Consider the following 18,584-nt stretch of genomic DNA (forward strand, 5'->3'; position numbering starts at 1 on the left):
AGAATATTTCACTTATACGACGGCGGCCAGCATTATGGTGGGTGGAAACCGGGCAGAGCCCGGGGGAAGCCCACGACCATCCGCAGGTTGCTGACAGACCTTCTCACGTACGGCCTGAGAGGAGATATTTCTTTTGAAGATGTCATTTCATTGGGGCCGTTCTACTGGAAGTGTAATACTTCTGTGTTAAATGACACGGAGCTTGTTGATAATATTAAATCCGTCTTCCATGATATTTTCTCTGTCTGTACAACTGGTCATGCAGATCTAATAGACAGATGGGAGACATTTAAAAGGGAATGTAAAGACAGAATTCGGAGTTACTGTAAGGAGAAATCTATGAATAATAATGAGATTTGTTGTAACTTGAACAAGAATTAAATGCGTTAAAATCTAGTCCAATCATTAACTGTGAGCGTATTGACAATGTGAAAAAGACTCTAAATGCCCTTTATAAGTCGAATCATGCGGGAGCGGTTATCCATGCTAAAGTGGTTCATTTTGATCAGGGAGAAAAACCAACCAAATATTTCATTAGACGAGAAGTTGGTAGGGGCAGAAAAAAGATGATCAAAAGTATTACTTGTCATAGTGATTCTTCAATATCCCATGAATCTCAGGAAGGTATTGCTAAGTGTATCAGGTCGTATTATATGAAATTGTATACTGAACAAGATACTGACTCCTCCACTCAAAATGGGTTCTTGTCATGGCTTCCGACGATGTTAAATGACGATTGTAAAACTGCCTGCGAAGGCCTTTTGACTGAACAGAAGTTGTTTTTTGCAGTAAAAAGTATGTCTAAAAGCCGTTCGCCGGGATGCGACGGTTTGCCAGCAGAGTTTTATGTACAATTTTGGCCCCTGTTTTCGGGTGTGTTTACGGATGTAGTTAATTACTGTTTTAACTTGGGTAGATTAAGTAATTCACAGCGTTCTGGGTTAATCACACTATTATGTAAGGACCCCGACAATGCTGAAAGCATAAAAAACTGGAGGCCAATTAGCTTACTAAATGTAGATTATAAGATTCTAAGTTTCTAAAGCTTTGTGCAATCGGTTAAAAGATGTGATCGATACAATTGTACTTCAGAATCAGACATGTGGAATACCAGGCCGAAGTATTTTTGACAACCTTCACTTATTACGAAATACATATGATTTATGTTGAACAAAAAGATTTAAAAGGATGCTTTCTTAACTTAGACCAGGAGAAAGCCTTTGACAGAGTAGACTGGTCATTTTTGTTCAAATGTTTAGAGAAATTTAACTTCGGACCCGACTTTTGTAAGTGGGTGCAATTATTATATACTGACATTACAAGTAGTGTTATTGTGAACGGGCACATAACAGAAGAATTTAAACTGAGTCGAGGTGTCCGACAGGGTTGTTCTTTGTCACCATTATTGTATGTTTTGTCCTTAGAGCCCTTTATAGCCGCCATTAGAAACAATGATGAAATTAATGGTGTACGGTTACCCGGCACAAATAAGGAAACAAGAGTGTCGGCATTTGCAGATGATACGACTGCAATTTTATCTGAAGAGAGTTCTGTTCCGCATGTAATTAAACTAGCAGAAAGTTATGGAAAAGCCTCAGGAGCAAAACTCAACTTGTTGAAAAGCACGGTTCTTCCTATTGGTAACTGGGACGAAACTAACGTGCACAGTGGTGGGCTTAACATCACTACAAATTCAAAGATTTGTGGGGTATTTTTTGGACCAGATCAAACAGAACTCAATTCTGAGCGTGTTTTAAGTAAGGTAAAGAAACATGTATCAGCATGGAATGGAAGATATTTGACCCTACGGGGGAGGTCTGTCTTAATTAATACAGTTGCTTTAGCTGTCTTATGGTTTTCTGCACAGTGTACTCTGTTGCCACCTAAATGTGTCAATCAATGTTCCCAAACTGTGTTCAGATTTTTGTGGGATAACAAGCCCGAAAGTTTGAAGAGAGTTGTCGTACATAATAAAATAGGAAATGGACGTCTAAACGTACATAATATAGAATGTAAAACAAAAGCACTTGTTACTCGTCATGTTTTAAAATTAATTCATGGAACAACAGCGGAATGGAAATACTTTGCCATCTATTGGTGGGGTTTACCCTTAAGGCATGTTTGTCGTAAATTCTGTCGTTCCAATGTTCCACATTCTGAAAACATTCCACCTTTTTATAGACTGGCCTTGAGCGCCTGGAGAGAATTTACCACAGGTGTACAGTAACCTGTAACATTGTGTTCAAGCAGGTATATTTATGAATATTTTGTAACAAAAATAGTACATTGTCCAAGAGTAATGGTGTCTATACCGCATTTGGACTGGGTTAGAATATGGAAAACTGTTTTTCATCAATTCTTAGATCACAATTTGGTCAACTTCACTTACAAGTTGGTTCATGACATTTTGCCCGTTAAGGAAAAACTTCTTAGGAGAAATGTAGCCACCGATGACTTGTGTGTTTTTTGCTCCCTGTCTGAAACTCGGCAATATCTGTTTGTACAATGTAAAATCGTTCAGGATGTGTTTAATGACTTTAAAGGGGATATTTGTTTTGTTTGCGAACTACCTACCAAATATGGACTCGGAAACATTAATTTACAAGGTATTCAATTCCACCTTTAACCAAGAAGTTAGAGCGGTGATGGTGTATGTCATATGTGTTCTTCAGTTTAGTATTTGGTGCGCACGCAACGACATAATATTTCAGAAAAAGAGCAGGGATGCTGTTGCTATTGTTAAGGCTGCCAAAGGAATAATTAAAACCCGTATTCATGTTGACTTTTTTCGACTAGACAGGCCATCTTTCGAGAACATCTGGTGTATAAACAAAGTCTTCTGTACATTACGGAATGATAAATTAGTGTATTTATTGAAATGAGCAGCTAATGTGCAATTGTTCTATTCACAAAGCAGTCATCTTTTCTGTGATATTTTATTTTAATTAAGACTGCCTTGTGATTTCAAAAGTTTGTGATAGCCGGGGATTGTTAAATCTTGTGTATTTGATGACAATCTGGGAAAAAATTCAACAATTTTCAAAAAAAAAAAAAGCACACCTATGATGAAGGGTTGGGTGAGCCCACAGCCTGTGAAGAAGACTGATGCAAGCTGCATAAGTGATAAGCATAGAAAAAAAGAAAAATGTGACGTCGCCGGTAGGATTCGAACCTACGCGGGAAGATCCCAATGGATTTCTAATCCATCGCCTTAACCACTCGGCCACGACGACCCCATGGTCTCCATCTTTGTTTTAATGATGGATTCCCAAATGTGCGAGCCGTGTGACCTTGAAGGTTTGTCTCTATTTACACCTGCAGGAAAGGCAAGACAAGGGGGCAACTGTGTCCAAACTCCGCTAAAGACTGACATAAATGAATGGTGGAAACAGGCATGTATTAGCAAGACGTTTGCACACAGACTCCCATTACAACTTCCCTTTTGCCAGAGGGACAAATGTTATCCTCTGTATTTTAGAGTGTTAAGTGTTTTTCTGCGGCCAGCCTGTCGTTTTTGGCGAACAGGTGCATACTTGGTATCAAAATGCTGGAAATTGTCTAAGCTTTGGGTAGGTATGAGTTTTAATGATACAAGTTTGAAATTCAGGGCGAGAAGACACAAGGAAACAGGTGGTGATGAGGCTTCGAGTGACGTCAACTTGGCCTTCCTAGGCACCCCTCCCAGCTGCCGGTATACAAAGGTCCAGATTTTGACGGTCAACCCGTCAAGATTTTTATGGCTTCCTTCTCACAGGCTGGGCCAGGTAAGCACCAAAGCTTACTGGCCACGGAATGTTTGGGACTGAGCTACAACGCTAAAGGTTAAATTTGTCGCTCATGGAAAATTAAATGGGTTCTTTAATTGTTTGCTGGTCGACGTCATCAAGGTGTAAAGATGTCAGAAACTGTCCCACTGGTCTATCAACGAATAAGACTAGCAAATAGAAAAGGGAGTAGGTGATAGCGTCTGTGAAGGGAAAACGGGTTGGATTGTCCATGTGATGAACAACTTAAGCAACTCTTATTGAAAAAAGAGTGAGGCAAGAAATTGGCCGGTTAGCTCAGTCGGCAGAGCGTTGTGCTAATAACGCGAATGTCATGGGTTCGAGCCCCATATCGGCCATTATCGTTTTTTGATCACTGGGGGGGGGGGGGGGGGGAGGTTTTCACTACTTTGGCTGTCCATGGGCACAGCAGCACACCTATGATGAAGGGTTGGGTGAGCCCAATGCCTGTGAAGAAGACTGAGGCAAGCTGCATAAGTGATAAGCATAGAAAAAAAGAAAAATGTGACGTCGCCGGTAGGATTCGAACCTACGCGGGAAGATCCCAATGGATTTCTAATCCATCGCCTTAACCACTCGGCCACGACGACCCCATGGTCTCCATCTTTGTCTTAATGATGGATTCCCAAATGTGCGAGCCGTGTGACCTTGAAGGTTTGTCTCTATTTACACCTGCAGGAAAGGCAAGACAAGGGGGCAAATGTGTCCAAACTCCGCTAAAGACTGACATAAATGAATGGTGCAAACAGGCATGTTTGCCACAGGGACAAATGTTATCCTCTGTATTTTAGAGTGTTAAGTGTTTTTCTGCGGCCAGCCTGTCGTTTTTGGCGTACAGGTGCATACTTGGTATCAAAATGCTGGAAATTGTCTAAGCTTTGGGTAGGTATGAGTTTTAATGATACAAGTTTGAAATTCAGGGCGAGAAGACACAAGGAAACAGGTGGTGATGAGGCTTCGAGTGACGTCAACTTGGTCTTCCTAGGCACCCCTCCCAGCTGCCTGTATACAAAGGTCCAGATTCTGACGGTCAACCGGTCAAAATTTTTATGGCTTCCATCTCACATGCTGGGCTAGGTAAGCACCAAAGCTTACTGGCCACGGATTGTTTGGGACTGAGCTACAAAGCTAAAGGTTAAATTTGTCGCTCATGGAAAATTAAATGGGTTCTGTAATTGTTTGCTGGTCGACGTCATCAAGGTGTAAAGATGTCAGAAACTGTCCCACTGGTCTATCAACGAATAAGACTAGCAAATAGAAAAGGGAGTAAGTGATAGCGTCTGTGAAGGGAAAACGGGTTGGATTGTACATGTGATGAACAACTTAAGCAACTCTTATTGACAAAAGAGTTAGGCAAGAAATTGGCCGGTTAGCTCAGTCGGCAGAGCGTCGTGCTAATAACGCGAATGTCATGGGTTCGAGCACCATATCGGCCATTACCGTTTTTTGATCACTGTGGGGGAAAAAAGTTTTCACTACTTTGGCTGTCCATGGGCACAGCAGCACACCTATGATGAAGGGTTGGGTGAGCCCAATGCCTGTGAAGAAGACTGATGCAAGCTGCATAAGTGATAAGCATAGAAAAAAAGAAAAATGTGACGTCGCCGGTAGGATTCGAACCTACGCGGGAAGATCCCAATGGATTTCTAATCCATCGCCTTAACCACTCGGCCACGACGACCCCATGGTCTCCATCTTTGTCTTAATAATGGATTCCCAAATGTGCGAGCCCGTGTGACCTTGAAGGTTTGTCTCTATTTACACCTGCAGGAAAGGCAAGACAAGGGGGCAAATGTGTCCAAACTCCGCTAAATACTGACATAAATGAATGGTGGAAACAGGCATGTATTAGCAAGACGTTTGCACACAGACCCCCATTACAACTTCCATTTTGCCACAGGGACTAATGTTATCCTCTGTATTTTAGAGTGTTAAGTGTTTTTCTGCGTCCAGCCTGTCGTTTTTGGCGTACAGGTGCATACTTGGTATCAAAATGCTGGAAATTGTCTAAGCTTTGGGTAGGTATGAGTTTTAATGATACAAGTTTGAAATTCAGGGCGAGAAGACACAAGGAAACAGGTGGTGATGAGGCTCCGAGTGACCTCAACTTGGCCTTCCTAGGCACCCCTCCCAGCTGCCGGTATACAAAGGTCCAGATTTTGACGGTCAACCCGTCAAGATTTTTATGGCTTCCTTCTCACAGGCTGGGCCAGGTAAGCACCAAAGCTTACTGGCCACGGAATGTTTGGGACTGAGCTACAACGCTAAAGGTTATATTTGTCGCTCATGGAAAATTAAATGGGTTCTGTAATTGTTTGCTGGTCGACGTCATCAAGGTGTAAAGATGTCAGAAACTGTCCCACTGGTCCATCAACGAATAAGACTAGCAAATAGAAAAGGGAGTAAGTGATAGCGTCTGTGAAGGGAAAACGGGTTGGATTGTACATGTGATGAACAACTTAAGCAACTCTTATTGACAAAAGAGTTAGGCAAGAAATTGGCCGGTTAGCTCAGTCGGCAGAGCGTTGTGCTAATAACGCGAATGTCATGGGTTCGAGCCCCATATCGGCCATTACCGTTTTTTGATCACTGTGGGGGAAAAAGTTTTCACTACTTTGGCTGTCCATGGGCACAGCAGCACACCTATGATGAAGGGTTGGGTGAGCCCAATGCCTGTGAAGAAGACTGATGCAAGCTGCATAAGTGATAAGCATAGAAAAAAAGAAAAATGTGACGTCGCCGGTAGGATTCGAACCTACGCGGGAAGATCCCAATGGATTTCTAATCCATCGCCTTAACCACTCGGCCACGACGACCCCATGGTCTCCATCTTTGTCTTAATGATGGATTCCCAAATGTGCGAGCCGTGTGACCTTGAAGGTTTGTCTCTATTTACACCTGCAGGAAAGGCAAGACAAGAGGGCAACTGTGTCCAAACTCCGCTAAAGACTGACATAAATGAATGGTGGAAACAGGCATGTATTAGCAAGACGTTTGCACACAAACCCCCATTACAACTTCCCTTTTGCCACAAAGACAAATGTTATCCTCTGTATTTTAGAGTGTTAAGTGTTTTTCTGCGGCCAGCCTGTCGTTTTTGGCGAACAGGTGCATACTTGGTATCAAAATGCTGGAAATTGTCTAAGCTTTGGGTAGGTATGAGTTTTAACGATACAAGTTTGAAATTCAGGGCGAGAAGACACAAGGAAACAGGTGGTGATGAGGCTTTGAGTGACGTCAACTTGGCCTTCCTAGGTACCCCTCCCAGCTGCCGGTATACAAAGGTCCAGATTTTGACGGTCAACCCGTCAAGATTTTTATGGCTTCCTTCTCACAGGCTGGGCCAGGTAAGCACCAAAGCTTACTGGCCACGGAATGTTTGGGACTGAGCTACAACGCTAAAGGTTAAATTTGTCGCTCATGGAAAATTAAATGGGTTCTGTAATTGTTTGCTGGTCGACGTCATCAAGGTGTAAAGATGTCACAAACTGTCCCACTGGTATATCAACGAATAAGACTAGCAAATAGAAAAGGGAGTAAGTGATAACGTCTGTGAAGGGAAAACGGGTTGGATTGTCCATGTGATGAACAACTTAAGCAACACTTAATGACGAAAGAGTTAGGCAAGAAATTGGCCGGTTAGCTCAGTCGGCAGAGCGTCGTGCTAATAACGCGAATGTCATGGGTTGGAGCCCCATATCGGCCACTATCATTTTTTGATTCATGGGGGGGGGGGGAGTTTTCACTACTTTGGCTGACCATGGGCACAGCAGCACACCTATGATGAAGGGTTGGGTGAGCCGAATGCCTGTGAAGAACACTGATGCAAGCTGCATAAGTGATAAGCATAGAAAAAAAGAAAAATGTGACGTCGCCGGTAGGATTCGAACCTACGCGGGAAGAATAAAAAATGGATTTCTAATCCATCGCCTTAACCACTCGGCCACGACGACCCCATGGTTTCCATCTTTGTCTTAATGATGGATTCCCAAATGTGCGAGCCTTGTGCCCTTAAAGGTTTGTCTCTATTTACACCTGCAGGAAATGCAAGACAAGGGGGCAACTGTGTCCAAACTCCGCTAAAGACTGACATAAATGAATGGTGGAAACAGGTATGTATTAGCAAGACGTTTGCACACAAACCCCCATTACAACTTCCCTTTTGCCAGAGGGACGAATGTTATCCTCTGTATTTTAGAGTGTTAAGTGTTTTTCTGCGGCCAGCCTGTCGTACAAGTTTGAAATTCAGGGCGAGAAGACACAAGGAAACAGGTGGTGATGAGGCTTTGAGTGACGTCAACTTGGCCTTCCTAGGTACCCCTCCCAGCTGCCGGTATACAAAGGTCCAGATTTTGACGGTCAACCCGTCAAGATTTTTATGGCTTCCTTCTCACAGGCTGGGCCAGGTAAGCACCAAAGCTTACTGGCCACGGAATGTTTGGGACTGAGCTACAACGCTAAAGGTTAAATTTGTCGCTCATGGAAAATTAAATGGGTTCTGTAATTGTTTGCTGGTCGACGTCATCAAGGTGTAAAGATGTCAGAAACTGTCCCACTGGTCTATCAACGAATAAGACTAGCAAATAGAAAAGGGAGTAGGTGATAGCGTCTGTGAAGGGAAAACGGGTTGGATTGTCCATGTGATGAACAACTTAAGCAACTCTTATTGAAAAAAGAGTGAGGCAAGAAATTGGCCGGTTAGCTCAGTCGGCAGAGCGTCGTGCTAATAACGCGAATGTCATGGGTTCGAGCCCCATATCGGCCATTATCGTTTTTTGATCACTGGGGGAAAAAAAGTTTTCACTACTTTGGCTGTCCATGGGCACAGCAGCACACCTGGAGGAGTGTGCTAGACGCCGAAGTGAACGGACGTGTCGGTTATTCTCTGCTGTTTACACATTTGTGCAACAACAACGCTTGTTTTTGAGACTGATTTTTTGGTGATCTGGGAGCCCACAGAGCTTGAGTTTGGCCAGTGGTTACTGTTTGGTGAAGGGCGTGTGCCCCGCTGGATCAGGTATGTCCAAGCCCGTGTCGTTTTCGCCTGTAAACAGGCCAAGCAGAACTTTGTCTGTGTCAATCTCTACACGAAGCAGCCCGGCATTTTCTACGGCTGTCCAGAGGGACTTTATTCCTTTTCTGTCAAGTGTGTTAAATATCAAGACAGAGCTAATAAGTTTTCAGAAGAATTATTTAAAGAAACACTTCTATCTCCGCGTGTCTACAGTGGCTGGGCATAATGCCCTAGTGAGTAAATCCAATGTTGTTATAAATGGAACGACGTGGTCCATTATGCCCGCGTCGTCAGTTTACCTGAATCTGACGGCCCACTGGGCACCGGATGAAATGTCAGATGACACTATCGAGGCAGCTTTGAAACCCTATGGTGAATGCCTGGGTGTGACGAAACCCAGATTTTCAGACCCGGAGCTCTCACATGTTCGGACAGGTATTCGGATTTACAGATTTAGGTGTCACAAAGTTCGTTATGTACCAAATTTTATTAATTTCGGTGGTGACATTGTTATGTTTACCTACCCCGGGCAAACTTATGAATGTCGGAAGTGTGGCCAAAAATCACACAAGGCGGCAGAGTGTAGAGCACTGTGGTGTTCTAACTGCGACGGTTTCTCCCCCCATGAGAATCCTCATACAGAGAAGGACTGTACAAATCCATGCCGAATGTGTGACTCAGGGCTTCATACGGTCAGTGACTGTTGTGCGAGAGCAATGTCGTACGCGGCGCGAGTTAAGGGAAACCTACCGACTATGCGCCAGTACAATAAGGAAGACGCCTTAAAACAAGATGACATTGATGTTGACGTCAGCGACGATGAAGACCCATTCAACGCACCTGCTATGGAACTGGTTCAAGACAGCGAGGAGAACGAAGACGAAATCGACGGGAATGGTGACGACAGCGCCGATGAAGACGTCAGCGACGACAGCGAGTCTGATAAGGAGATGGACGTCCGGGAGAATACTAAGAACACCGAAGAAGTGGATGTTGGTGATAATGAAACGTCATCAGCTGTCCCAAGGGTGAAGAATGTGGTCGTGGCTGACGTGCACGCTCCCGACGTGCGTTCACCAGTCCCAGTCGAGGAAAAGCGAGCTAAGTTGGACAATGGCAGTACAGCCGAAGAGGCAGCGTCATCTATCCCGCCCAGTTCTCATCCTACTGATTATGATGGTGTTGATGATGATCAGTCGTCAGACTGTATGACGCCGACCCCATCTCAGGAGGGGGACACCATGCTTCTGGAATACAGGAAAAGAAAATCGCTTGCTTCTCGTGCGAGGCAGCGAATGAAAAGAGACAAATGATTTGTAGCGTAATTAGGACTCTCTTATTTGACCACAATGGGTATGTACGCTCTACCTTTACTTACTTGTATAATGAGCTTAAATAATATTCGTTTTGGGACTTTAAACATTAATGGTTTACGGGATCCGTCTAAACAAGAACATGTCAAGCAATTTGTTTTCGATAAAGGAATTGATGTACTATTCTTACAGGAAACACACTTCGAAAACTATAATGACACTAAAAATTTGCAAATCCCGGGCGATGCAAGGTGGGCGTATGGGTCAAATCGAAGTTGTGGGGTGGGAATAATTATTAGGTATACGGTAGACTGCTTTATACGGAAAATACAGAGGTGCCCTAACGGTCGCTACATAAGCCTTAGGGTTGAGCTCAACAACACTGCTTTAAACCTTGTTTGTGTATATGCCCCCAATAATCCAAAGGAAAGAAAAGAGTTTATTTCTAATTTAGATAATGTGATGCAGGGCAGTGAGTTGGTTATTATGGGTGGGGATTTTAATTGTGTTGAGAGCATTGAATTAGATAGAGCTGGCTGTGCCACTAATGGAAGGAATGATGGAGTGGACGAAATTAATAATTTGAAAAGAGATTTTGGTATTTGTGATATTTTTAGGAAACTGCATCCGGATAAGAATTGTTACACGTGGTCTAGGCGCCAGTGTGCCAGTAGATTGGATAGATTTTATATCCCTAACGCTGTGTTTAAGTATGTAACCCAGTGTGATGCTGTACATGTGTCTTTTTCTGATCATTCGTGTTTGTTTTTTGATATCTCTTTTGAAGATGTCATTTCATGGGGGCCGTTCTACTGGAAGTGTAATACTTCTGTGTTAAATGACACGGAGCTTGTTGATGATATTAAATCCGTCTTCCATGATATTTTCTCTGTCTGTACAACTGGTCATGCAGATCTAATAGACAGATGGGAGACATTTAAAAGGGAATGTAAAGATAGGATTCGGAGTTACTGTAAGGAAAAATCTATGAACAAAAAACGTGATTTGTTGGTACTTGAACAAGAATTAAATGCGTTGAAATCTAGTCCAATCATTAACTGTGAGCGTATTGACAATGTGAAAAAGACTCTAAATGCCCTTTATAAGTTGAATCATGCGGGAGCGGTTATCCGTGCTAAAGCTGTTCATTTTTATCAGGGAGAAAAACCAACCAAATATTTCATTAGACGAGAAGTTGGTAGGGGCAGAAAGAAGATGATCAAAAGTATTACTTGTCATAGTGATTCTTCAATATCCCATGAATCTCAGGAAGGCATTGCTAAGTGTATAAGGTCGTATTATATGAAATTGTATACTGAACAAGATACTGACTCCTCCATTCAAGATGAGTTCTTGTCATCGCTTCCGATGTTAAATGACGATTGTAAAACTGCCTGCGAAGGCCTTTTGACTGAACAGGAGTTGTTTTTTGCAGTAAAAAATATGTCTAAAAACCGTTCGCCGGGATGCGACGGTTTGCCAGCAGAGTTTTATGTACAATTTTGGCCACTGTTTTCGGGTGTGTTTACGGATGTAGTTAATCACTGTTTTAACTTGGGTAGATTAAGTAATTCACAGCGTTCTGGGTTAATCACACTATTATGTAAGGACCCCGACAATGCCGAAAGCATAAAAAACTGGAGGCCAATTAGCTTACTAAATGTAGATTATAAGATTGTTTCTAAAGCTTTGTGCAATCGGTTAAAAAATGTGATCGATACAATTGTACTTCAGAATCAGACATGTGGAATACCAGGCCGAAGTATTTTTGACAACCTTCATTTATTACGAAATACATATGATTATGTTGAACAAAAAGATTTAAAAGGATGCTTTCTTAACTTAGACCAGGAGAAAGCCTTTGACAGAGTAGACTGGTCATTTTTGTTCAAATGTTTAGAGAAATTTAACTTCGGACCCGACTTTTGTAAGTGGGTGCAATTATTATATACTGACATTACAAGTAGTGTTATTGTGAACGGGCACATAACAGAAGAATTTAAACTGAGTCGAGGTGTCCGACAGGGTTGTTCTTTGTCACCATTATTGTATGTTTTGTCCTTAGAGCCCTTTATAGCCGCCATTAGAAACAATAACGAAATTAATGGTGTACGGTTACCCGGCACAAATAAGGAAACAAGAGTGTCGGCATTTGCAGATGATACGACTGCAATTTTATCTGAAGAGAGTTCTGTTCCGCATGTAATTAAACTAGCAGAAAGTTATGGAAAAGCCTCAGGAGCAAAACTCAACTTGTTGAAAAGCACGGTTCTTCCCATTGGTAACTGGGACGAAACTAACGTGCACAGTGGTGGGCTTAACATCACTACAAATTCAAAGATTTGTGGGGTATTTTTTGGACCAGATCAAACAGAACTCAATTCTGAGCGTGTTTTAAGTAAGGTAAAGAAACATGTATCAGCATGGAATGAAAGATATTTGACCCTACGGGGGAGGTCTGTCTTAATTAATACAGTTGCTTTAGCTGTTTTATGGTTTTCTGCACAGTGTACTCTGTTGCCACCTAAATGTGTCAATCAGTGTTCCCAAACTGTGTTCAGATTTTTGTGGGATAACAAGCCCGAAAGTTTGAAGAGAGTTGTCGTACATAATAAAATAGGGAATGGAGGTCTAAACGTACATAATATAGATTGTAAAATAAAAGCACTTGTTACTCGGCATGTTTTAAAATTAATTCATGGAACAACAGCGGAATGGAAATACTTTGCCATCTATTGGTTGGGTTTACCCCTAAGACATGTTTGTCGTGAATTCTGTCGTTCCAATGTCCCACATTCTGAAAACATTCCACCTTTTTATAGACTGGCCTTGAGCGCCTGGAGAGAATTTACCACAGGTGTACAGCAACCTGTAACATTGTGTTCAAGCAGGTATATTTATGAATATTTTGTAACAAAAATAGTACATTGTCCAAGAGCAATGGTGTCTATGCCGCATTTGGACTGGGTTAGAATATGGAAAACTGTTTTTCATCAATTCTTAGATCACAACTTGCTCAACTTCAGTTACAAGTTGGTTCATGACATTTTGCCCGTTAAGGAAAAACTTCTTAGGAGAAATGTAGCCACCGATGACTTGTGTGTTTTTTGCTCCCTGTCTGAAACTCGGCAACATCTGTTTGTACAATGTAAAATCGTTCAGGATGTGTTTAATGACTTTAACCGGATATTTGTTTTGTTTGCGAACTACCTACCAAATATGGACTCGGAAACATTAATTTACAAGGTAATCAATTCCACCTTTAACCAGGAAGTTAGAGCTGTGATGGTGTATGTCATATGTGTTCTTCAGTTTAGTATTTGGTGTGCACGCAACGACATAATATTTCAGAAAAAAAACAGGGATTCTGTTGCTATTGTTAAGGCCGCCAAAGGAATAATTAAAACCCGTATTCATGCTGACTTTTTTCGACTAGACAGGCCATCTTTCGAGAAAATCTGGTGTATAAACAAAGTCTTCTGTACATTACGGAATGATAAATTAGTGTATTTATTGAAATGAGCAGCTAATGTGCAACTGTTCTATTCACAAAGCAGTCATCTTTTCTGTGATATTTTATTTTAATTAAGACTGCCTTGTGATTTCAAAAGTATGTAATAGCCGGGTATTGTGAAATCTTGTGTATTTGATGACAATCTGGAAATAAATTCAACAATTTTCAAAAAAAAAAAAAAAAAAAAAAAAAAAAAAAAGCAGCACACCTATGATGAAGGGTTGGGTGAGCCCAATGCCTGTGAAGAAGACTGATGCAAGCTGCATAAGTGATAAGCATAGAGAAAAAGAAAAATGTGACGTCGCCGGTAGGATTCGAACCTACGCGGGAAGATCCCAATGGATTTCTAATCCATCGCCTTAACCACTCGGCCACGACGACCCCATGGTCTCCATCTTTGTCTTAATAATGGATTCCCAAATGTGCGAGCCGTGTGACCTTGAAGGTTTGTCTCTATTTACACCTGCAGGAAAGGCAAGACAAGGGGGCAAATGTGTCCAAACTCCGCTAAATACTGACATAAATGAATGGTGGAAACAGGCATGTATTAGCAAGACGTTTGCACACAGACCCCCATTACAACTTCCATTTTGCCACAGGGACTAATGTTATCCTCTGTATTTTAGAGTGTTAAGTGTTTTTCTGCGTCCAGCCTGTCGTTTTTGGCGTACAGGTGCATACTTGGTATCAAAATGCTGGAAATTGTCTAAGCTTTGGGTAGGTATGAGTTTTAATGATACAAGTTTGAAATTCAGGGCGAGAAGACACAAGGAAACAGGTGGTGATGAGGCTTCGAGTGACGTCAACTTGGCCTTCCTAGGCACCCCTCCCAGCTGCCGGTATACAAAGGTCCAGATTTTGACGGTCAACCCGTCAAGATTTTTATGGCTTCCTTCTCACAGGCTGGGCCAGGTAAGCACCAAAGCTTACTGGCCACGGAATGTTTGGGACTGAGCTACAACGCTAAAGGTTATATTTGTCGCTCATGGAAAATTAAATGGGTTCTGTAATTGTTTGCTGGTCGACGTCATCAAGGTGTAAAGATGTCAGAAACTGTCCCACTGGTCTATCAACGAATAAGACTAGCAAATAGAAAAGGGAGTAAGTGATAGCATCTGTGAAGGGAAAACGGGTTGGATTGTCCATGTGATAAACAACTTAAGCAAAACTTAATGACAAAAGAGTTAGGCAAGAAATTGGCCGGTTAGCTCAGTCGGCAGAGCGTCGTGCTAATAACGCAAATGTCATGGGTTCGAGCCCCATATCGGCCATTATCGTTTTTTGATCACTGGGGGAAAAAAAGTTTTCACTACTTTGGCTGTCCATGGGCACAGCAGCACACCTATGATGAAGGGTTGGGTGAGCCCAATGCCTGTGAAGAAGACTGATGCAAGCTGCATAAGTGATAAGCATAGAAAAAAAGAAAAATGTGACGTCGCCGGTAGGATTCGAACCTACGCGGGAAGATCCCAATGGATTTCTAATCCATCGCCTTAACCACTCGGCCACGACGACCCCATGGTCTCCATCTTTGTCTTAATAATGGATTCCCAAATGTGCGAGCCGTGTGACCTTGAAGGTTTGTCTCTATTTACACCTGCAGGAAAGGCAAGACAAGGGGGCAAATGTGTCCAAACTCCGCTAAATACTGACATAAATGAATGGTAGAAACAGGCATGTATTAGCAAGACGTTTGCACACAGACCCCCATTACAACTTCCATTTTGCCACAGGGACTAATGTTATCCTCTGTATTTTAGAGTGTTAAGTGTTTTTCTGCGTCCAGCCTGTCGTTTTTGGCGTACAGGTGCATACTTGGTATCAAAATGCTGGAAATTGTCTAAGCTTTGGGTAGGTATGAGTTTTAATGATACAAGTTTGAAATTCAGGGCGAGAAGACACAAGGAAACAGGTGGTGATGAGGCTTCGAGTGACGTCAACTTGGCCTTCCTAGGCACCCCTCCCAGCTGCCGGTATACAAAGGTCCAGATTTTGACGGTCAACCCGTCAAGATTTTTATGGCTTCCTTCTCACAGGCTGGGCCAGGTAAGCACCAAAGCTTACTGGCCACGGAATGTTTGGGACTGAGCTACAACGCTAAAGGTTATATTTGTCGCTCATGGAAAATTAAATGGGTTCTGTAATTGTTTGCTGGTCGACGTCATCAAGGTGTAAAGATGTCAGAAACTGTCCCACTGGTCTATCAACGAATAAGACTAGCAAATAGAAAAGGGAGTAAGTGATAGCGTCTGTGAAGGGAAAACGGGTTGGATTGTCCATGTGATAAACAACTTAAGCAAAACTTAATGACAAAAGAGTTAGGCAAGAAATTGGCCGGTTAGCTCAGTCGGCAGAGCGTCGTGCTAATAACGCAAATGTCATGGGTTCGAGCCCCATATCGGCCATTATCGTTTTTTGATCACTGGGGGAAAAAAAGTTTTCACTACTTTGGCTGTCCATGGGCACAGCAGCACACCTATGATGAAGGGTTGGGTGAGCCCAATGCCTGTGAAGAAGACTGATGCAAGCTGCATAAGTGATAAGCATAGAAAAAAAGAAAAATGTGACGTCGCCGGTAGGATTCGAACCTACGCGGGAAGATCCCAATGGATTTCTAATCCATCGCCTTAACCACTCGGCCACGACGACCCCATGGTCTCCATCTTTGTCTTAATGATGGATTCCCAAATGTGCGAGCCGTGTGACCTTGAAGGTTTGTCTCTATTTACACCTGCAGGAAAGGCAAGACAAGAGGGCAACTGTGTCCAAACTCCGCTAAAGACTGACATAAATGAATGGTGGAAACAGGCATGTATTAGCAAGACGTTTGCACACAAACCCCCATTACAACTTCCCTTTTGCCACAAAGACAAATGTTATCCTCTGTATTTTAGAGTGTTAAGTGTTTTTCTGCGGCCAGCCTGTCGTTTTTGGCGAACAGGTGCATACTTGGTATCAAAATGCTGGAAATTGTCTAAGCTTTGGGTAGGTATGAGTTTTAACGATACAAGTTTGAAATTCAGGGCGAGAAGACACAAGGAAACAGGTGGTGATGAGGCTTTGAGTGACGTCAACTTGGCCTTCCTAGGTACCCCTCCCAGCTGCCGGTATACAAAGGTCCGGATTTTGACGGTCAACCCGTCAAGATTTTTATGGCTTCCTTCTCACAGGCTGGGCCAGGTAAGCACCAAAGCTTACTGGCCACGGAATGTTTGGGACTGAGCTACAACGCTAAAGGTTAAATTTGTCGCTCATGGAAAATTAAATGGGTTCTGTAATTGTTTGCTGGTCGACGTCATCAAGGTGTAAAGATGTCACAAACTGTCCCACTGGTATATCAATGAATAAGACTAGCAAATAGAAAAGGGAGTAAGTGATAGCGTCTGTGAAGGGAAAACGGGTTGGATTGTCCATGTGATGAACAACTTAAGCAACACTTAATGACGAAAGAGTTAGGCAAGAAATTGGCCGGTTAGCTCAGTCGGCAGAGCGTCGTGCTAATAACGCGAATGTCATGGGTTCGAGCACCATATCGGCCATTACCGTTTTTTGATCACTGTGGGGGAAAAAGTTTTCACTACTTTGGCTGTCCATGGGCACAGCAGCACACCTATGATGAAGGGTTGGGTGAGCCCAATGCCTGTGAAGAAGACTGATGCAAGCTCCATAAGTGATAAGCATAGAAAAAAAGAAAAATGTGACGTCGCCGGTAGGATTCGAACCTACGCGGGAAGATCCCAATGGATTTCTAATCCATCGCCTTAACCACTCGGCCACGACGACCCCATGGTCTCCATCTTTGTCTTAATAATGGATTCCCAAATGTGCGAGCCGTGTGACCTTGAAGGTTTGTCTCTATTTACACCTGCAGGAAAGGCAAGACAAGGGGGCAAATGTGTCCAAACTCCGCTAAATACTGACATAAATGAATGGTGGAAACAGGCATGTATTAGCAAGACGTTTGCACACAGACCCCCATTACAACTTCCATTTTGCCACAGGGACTAATGTTATCCTCTGTATTTTAGAGTGTTAAGTGTTTTTCTGCGGCCAGCCTGTCGTTTTTGGCGAACAGGTGCATACTTGGTATCAAAATGCTGGAAATTGTCTAAGCTTTGGGTAGGTATGAGTTTTAACGATACAAGTTTGAAATTCAGGGCGAGAAGACACAAGGAAACAGGTGGTGATGAGGCTTTGAGTGACGTCAACTTGGCCTTCCTAGGTACCCCTCCCAGCTGCCGGTATACAAAGGTCCAGATTTTGACGGTCAACCCGTCAAGATTTTTATGGCTTCCTTCTCACAGGCTGGGCCAGGTAAGCACCAAAGCTTACTGGCCACGGAATGTTTGGGACTGAGCTACAACGCTAAAGGTTATATTTGTCGCTCATGGAAAATTAAATGGGTTCTGTAATTGTTTGCTGGTCGACGTCATCAAGGTGTAAAGATGTCAGAAACTGTCCCACTGGTCTATCAACGAATAAGACTAGCAAATAGAAAAGGGAGTAAGTGATAGCGTCTGTGAAGGGAAAACGGGTTGGATTGTACATGTGATGAACAACTTAAGCAACTCTTATTGACAAAAGAGTTAGGCAAGAAATTGGCCGGTTAGCTCAGTCGGCAGAGCGTCGTGCTAATAACGCGAATGTCATGGGTTCGAGCACCATATCGGCCATTACCGTTTTTTGATCACTGTGGGGGAAAAAGTTTTCACTACTTTGGCTGTCCATGGGCACAGCAGCACACCTATGATGAAGGGTTGGGTGAGCCCAATGCCTGTGAAGAAGACTGATGCAAGCTGCATAAGTGATAAGCATAGAAAAAAAGAAAAATGTGACGTCGCCGGTAGGATTCGAACCTACGCGGGAAGATCCCAATGGATTTCTAATCCATCGCCTTAACCACTCGGCCACGACGACCCCATGGTCTCCATCTTTGTCTTAATGATGGATTCCCAAAT

At 42.9% G+C, this 18,584-nt stretch overlaps 19 non-coding genes across 19 annotated transcripts; 9 read left to right on the plus strand and 10 right to left on the minus strand.

The window, feature by feature from the left end:
• Positions 1 to 3,151: 3,151 nt before the first annotated feature.
• Positions 3,152 to 3,233, minus strand: Trnas-aga (transfer RNA serine (anticodon AGA)). Its single transcript has one exon. It is a non-coding gene; the product is annotated as a tRNA-Ser (tRNA).
• An 817-nt stretch (positions 3,234 to 4,050) lies between these two features.
• Trnai-aau (transfer RNA isoleucine (anticodon AAU)) lies at positions 4,051 to 4,123 on the plus strand. The gene has a single exon. It is a non-coding gene; the product is annotated as a tRNA-Ile (tRNA).
• Positions 4,124 to 4,293: 170 nt separating this feature from the next.
• Trnas-aga (transfer RNA serine (anticodon AGA)) lies at positions 4,294 to 4,375 on the minus strand. The gene has a single exon. It is a non-coding gene; the product is annotated as a tRNA-Ser (tRNA).
• A 773-nt stretch (positions 4,376 to 5,148) lies between these two features.
• Trnai-aau (transfer RNA isoleucine (anticodon AAU)) lies at positions 5,149 to 5,221 on the plus strand. The gene has a single exon. It is a non-coding gene; the product is annotated as a tRNA-Ile (tRNA).
• Positions 5,222 to 5,384: 163 nt separating this feature from the next.
• Positions 5,385 to 5,466, minus strand: Trnas-aga (transfer RNA serine (anticodon AGA)). The gene has a single exon. It is a non-coding gene; the product is annotated as a tRNA-Ser (tRNA).
• An 818-nt stretch (positions 5,467 to 6,284) lies between these two features.
• Positions 6,285 to 6,357, plus strand: Trnai-aau (transfer RNA isoleucine (anticodon AAU)). The gene has a single exon. It is a non-coding gene; the product is annotated as a tRNA-Ile (tRNA).
• Positions 6,358 to 6,519: 162 nt separating this feature from the next.
• Positions 6,520 to 6,601, minus strand: Trnas-aga (transfer RNA serine (anticodon AGA)). Its single transcript has one exon. It is a non-coding gene; the product is annotated as a tRNA-Ser (tRNA).
• An 817-nt stretch (positions 6,602 to 7,418) lies between these two features.
• On the plus strand, positions 7,419 to 7,491 carry Trnai-aau (transfer RNA isoleucine (anticodon AAU)). The gene has a single exon. It is a non-coding gene; the product is annotated as a tRNA-Ile (tRNA).
• A 163-nt stretch (positions 7,492 to 7,654) lies between these two features.
• Trnas-aga (transfer RNA serine (anticodon AGA)) lies at positions 7,655 to 7,738 on the minus strand. The gene has a single exon. It is a non-coding gene; the product is annotated as a tRNA-Ser (tRNA).
• A 739-nt stretch (positions 7,739 to 8,477) lies between these two features.
• On the plus strand, positions 8,478 to 8,550 carry Trnai-aau (transfer RNA isoleucine (anticodon AAU)). Its single transcript has one exon. It is a non-coding gene; the product is annotated as a tRNA-Ile (tRNA).
• Positions 8,551 to 13,925: 5,375 nt separating this feature from the next.
• On the minus strand, positions 13,926 to 14,007 carry Trnas-aga (transfer RNA serine (anticodon AGA)). The gene has a single exon. It is a non-coding gene; the product is annotated as a tRNA-Ser (tRNA).
• Positions 14,008 to 14,824: 817 nt separating this feature from the next.
• Trnai-aau (transfer RNA isoleucine (anticodon AAU)) lies at positions 14,825 to 14,897 on the plus strand. The gene has a single exon. It is a non-coding gene; the product is annotated as a tRNA-Ile (tRNA).
• Positions 14,898 to 15,059: 162 nt separating this feature from the next.
• Trnas-aga (transfer RNA serine (anticodon AGA)) lies at positions 15,060 to 15,141 on the minus strand. Its single transcript has one exon. It is a non-coding gene; the product is annotated as a tRNA-Ser (tRNA).
• Positions 15,142 to 15,958: 817 nt separating this feature from the next.
• Positions 15,959 to 16,031, plus strand: Trnai-aau (transfer RNA isoleucine (anticodon AAU)). The gene has a single exon. It is a non-coding gene; the product is annotated as a tRNA-Ile (tRNA).
• A 162-nt stretch (positions 16,032 to 16,193) lies between these two features.
• Positions 16,194 to 16,275, minus strand: Trnas-aga (transfer RNA serine (anticodon AGA)). The gene has a single exon. It is a non-coding gene; the product is annotated as a tRNA-Ser (tRNA).
• An 817-nt stretch (positions 16,276 to 17,092) lies between these two features.
• On the plus strand, positions 17,093 to 17,165 carry Trnai-aau (transfer RNA isoleucine (anticodon AAU)). The gene has a single exon. It is a non-coding gene; the product is annotated as a tRNA-Ile (tRNA).
• Positions 17,166 to 17,327: 162 nt separating this feature from the next.
• Positions 17,328 to 17,409, minus strand: Trnas-aga (transfer RNA serine (anticodon AGA)). The gene has a single exon. It is a non-coding gene; the product is annotated as a tRNA-Ser (tRNA).
• An 817-nt stretch (positions 17,410 to 18,226) lies between these two features.
• On the plus strand, positions 18,227 to 18,299 carry Trnai-aau (transfer RNA isoleucine (anticodon AAU)). Its single transcript has one exon. It is a non-coding gene; the product is annotated as a tRNA-Ile (tRNA).
• Positions 18,300 to 18,461: 162 nt separating this feature from the next.
• Positions 18,462 to 18,543, minus strand: Trnas-aga (transfer RNA serine (anticodon AGA)). The gene has a single exon. It is a non-coding gene; the product is annotated as a tRNA-Ser (tRNA).
• Between the last annotated feature and the right edge of the window lie 41 nt (positions 18,544 to 18,584).

This window comes from Liolophura sinensis, chromosome 8, assembly GCF_032854445.1.
Source record: "Liolophura sinensis isolate JHLJ2023 chromosome 8, CUHK_Ljap_v2, whole genome shotgun sequence".
NCBI classification, from domain to species: domain Eukaryota; kingdom Metazoa; phylum Mollusca; class Polyplacophora; order Chitonida; family Chitonidae; genus Liolophura; species Liolophura sinensis.